Genomic DNA, 4,011 nt, shown 5'->3' with positions numbered 1-4,011 from the left:
TGGTGGGAGGTTCCGGATTTCCAAAAGGGGACGGACGTCCGGCCCTCGGACGTCCGGAGGGAGCCGAAAATTCGAGTTATAGGGCTCAAGTTCTTCTAGTGCAGGGCTCCGGATTTCCGAAGCCTCTCGGTCGTCCGACCCTTGACCGGTCCTCGACGTCCGGAGGGAGCCGGAAGTCCGGGTTATATGGCTCAAGTTTCTCTGGTATAGGATTCCGGATTTCCGAAGCAGTCGGTCGTCCGGCCCTCGGACGTCCGGAGGAAGCTGGATGTCCGAGGCACTGGTTCTGTTTTCAGATAACAACAGAGCAATGGAGATGTGGTCTGAGCAGAACAGTGTAGATGTAGTTTGAGCAAGTTCATCGCAAAACCTGTGATCCCCTCTTAATAGTGCGGGATCCCTAAAGACTCAAGAATCATAAAAGGGGTACTGATGATCCATACTTGAGTGTATACTTTTATTCGCTGATCATCACTCTACACAACTGACGTCAAAGGAACTGATACCTTTGAGTTATCCCTTTCACTTGAGCTTGATGTTGTTGTTCCTTCTTGGCTCAAGTTGAAAGCAAGACATGATGAAGTCTTCAAGTAGCTCTCCATACACAATGTGGAGAGCCTAGCTTATGTATTCATCTTCATTTGTCCACCATGTGAACATCCACAAGAATCAAGCATGTAGTGCTCAGGAATGCTTATCTTGATCTTGTCCTTGTTAGCACATGAGCTTGTCCTTATCAACACATGATCATTAACAATAGTTTCAATGATATATTCGTGATGATCCAGTTGAACTTGCACACCACAATCTTGATGACGATCGCCACTTGACGTCATCCTTCATGGGTTGTATGAGATCTTCCTTTTGACGCAAGCCCATGGAAGCACACGTAACCCTCACATAGGACTCTCACAAAGACCATGGGTTAGTACACAAACACGTAATGGACAATGCTTACCATACCATGGGATCACTTGATCCCTCTCGGTACATCTTATACGCTTTGTGTGTTGATCATCTTGATTTACTGTTTGTCTGAGATCTTGATCAACCTAGTGTCTCTATGACCATTCTTTGGATAATACCTTGAATACCATCTTGGTCATCATATAAACTCCTTGAACCCAACAGATGGACTTCAAGAAGTGCCTATGGACAAATCCTATAAATATAACTTAAGGCAACCATTAGTCCATAGGAATTGTCATCAATTACCAAAACCACATATGGAGATATATGCTCTAACAATCTCCCCCATTTTGGTAATTGAAGACAACCACCTAAAGAGAGTTTATATAAGAAATAAGCATAACCAAGCGCACACATACAAGGTAATAATGCATGCGTGAAGACGTAAATGCTTACGCAATAAAAGCAAAACCCTCTAAACATATCCAAAGTAAACTCTCTAAACTTCTCCCCCATCAGCATCGATTGCCAAAATGGACAAAAAGTTTAGAAAGTCAATATAGTAGGTGGTCCTCCAAAAGGTGTGTACTTCTCAGCAAATGAGTGCAGAGAAATACACAAATACAATGATAAGTAGTTGGAGGGAAACAAACTATATTGAGGACCCAAATATTGCAAATAAAAGGATCATATGCCACAAAGACATACAAAAATAGAGGCAAGCAATCAAAAGATTCCTGATGGAACAAACAATCATATGGTCCTTCGAACCACATGAATAGAAGATATTATGATAAAGGCAACAGAGTGTTTTATCAAAAACTAGAGAAGCTCCCCATGATTTGTGCACTAATACGAGATTTTTGTATTTGATACAGGTGCACAAAATAGGATCGTTGCTCCCCCAAAATTAATAAAAACACACAACGAGTGCAAGAAGATAGATGAGACAATAAGCATATCGATTGCACAAAAAAATGGTTGAGCAACTTGTAAAAGAAGCAACTTAAGAATTGGCTCAACCAAAGTAATGTGTGTGTGAGTCATGGCAAAGCACTTGAGAAGACTAAGATAAGGATGAGCATTACTCATCAACATAGTCTTGATGAAATGAGATACAAAGTGGAAGACATATCATTCCCACACACACATACTAGAAAATGGGTTCACAAGCTTACTAATAAACAAAATAAGAACCAACGCTTGTGGCAACCCATTGTGAAGATAGGAAGTAAGAACCTTATCAAGAGGAGGGATACTGATTGAAATGGGTGACAAACTCAAGTATGTGTTGCAGATACACTTCGATTCCTTCAATGATGAGGCAGAGTATGAGGCTCTCCTTTATGGATTGCGCATGGCCATCGCACTCGGCGTTCGTCGCCTGATGGTCTACGGCGATTCAGATTTGGTAGTTAATCAAGTGATGAAGGAGTGGGACGTAAGGAACCCCACCATGACCACATACTGCAATGCAGTGAGGAAGCTCGAGAAAAAGTTTGAAGGTCTGGAACTCCACCATGTTCCGCGACTGAAAAACCAAGCAGCTGATGAATTGGCGAAACTTGGATCCACTCGGAGACCAGTCCCGAGTGATGTCTACCTCGAGCACCTTCACCTTCCCTCAGTTAAAGAAGATCCTTTCACAGAGGAACCAGTACAACAAAAGAGCTCGATAGATCCGACTGGAGTCGAAGTCCCTGCTGTGGTTGATTTGGTCATGGAGATTCTTGCTATCATCCCCGATTGGACTGTGCCGTTCATTGCATACATCGTGAGGCAAGAATTACCAGAAGACGATGTCCAAGCCAGACAGATCGTCTGCAGGTCAAAGTCGTTCACTGTCATTGATGGCCAGTTGTACAAACAAAGCGTTTCAGGCGTCCTTCAACGATGCATCTCCCCTGAGGAGGGACAGTTAATCCTGGAAGAAATTCACTCGGGAACCTGCGGTCATCACGCCTCCTCAAGGGCAATCGTCGCCAAAGCATTCAGAGCTGGCTTCTTCTGGTTGCAGGCGAATGAAATGGCAAAGGATATGGTCGACCGATGCGAAGGTTGTCAGTTCTACTCTAACAAGTCCCACAAGCCAACATCTGCGTTGAAGACAATCCCTCTTGTTTGGCCGTTTGCAGTGTGGGGATTAGATACAGTCGGTCCATTCAGGACAGGCCAAGGGGGATTCACACATCTGTTGGTGGCAGTCGACAAGTTCACAAAGTGGATTGAAGCCAAGCCCATCAAGAAGCTCGACGCCCTTACAACCATCAAGTTTGTCAGGGACATCATCTCCAGATTCGGGGTACCGCACAGCATAATCACTGACAATGGCACAAACTTTGACTCGGACAGATTCAAAGGTTTCTGTACAGGCCAAGGTATCCGAGTCGATTTTGCATCTGTGGCGCATCCCCAAACAAACGGGCAAGCAGAGCGGGCGAATGGACTTATTCTGCAAGGTTTGAAACCTCGACTCCTGCGAGAAGTGGGACATGCTGCCGGCGCATGGGTCACCGAGCTGCCTTCGGTGCTGTGGGGTCTCCGCACAACCCCAAATAGATATACAGGGCGATCCCCGTTCTTCCTCGTTTACGGAGCAGAGGCAGTCCTTCCGAGTGACTTGCTTCACAACGCTCCATGAGTTGAACTCTTCTCCGAAGCTGAAGCAGAGCAAGCAAGGCAAGACAGAGTGGATCTTCTAGAGGAGGAGCGCGAGATGGCACTGACTCGCTCAACCATTTATCAACAAGTCTGCGGCGCTTTCACGCGCGACACGTCAGGAGTCGTACATTCCAAGCAGGCGACCTGGTGCTCCGAGTGGATCAGCAGAGACCTCACAAGTTGGCTCCCGCCTGGGAAGGACCCTTCATCATCTCCAAGGTGCTCAACAACAGAGCATATCGACTCTACAACCTCGACATGGAAACGGACGAGGCGAGAGCATGGAACGGAGATCTCCTGAAGCGCTTCTACACGTGACCGTCGACTGAAGTAATGTAAAGAACAAGTATCGTTGAAGTAATACAAAGCAGATTGAGTTTTTGCAGATGCAAAATTCTTCCGCGATTCGCAGACTCCGGTCTAAAAAAAAAGAGTGTGCAC

The sequence above is a fragment of the Hordeum vulgare genome, chromosome 7H, assembly GCF_904849725.1.
Source record: "Hordeum vulgare subsp. vulgare chromosome 7H, MorexV3_pseudomolecules_assembly, whole genome shotgun sequence".
NCBI classification, from domain to species: Eukaryota; Viridiplantae; Streptophyta; class Magnoliopsida; order Poales; family Poaceae; genus Hordeum; species Hordeum vulgare.
The sequence above is the reverse complement of the archived record's forward strand: the minus strand, read 5'-3'. Positions refer to the sequence as shown.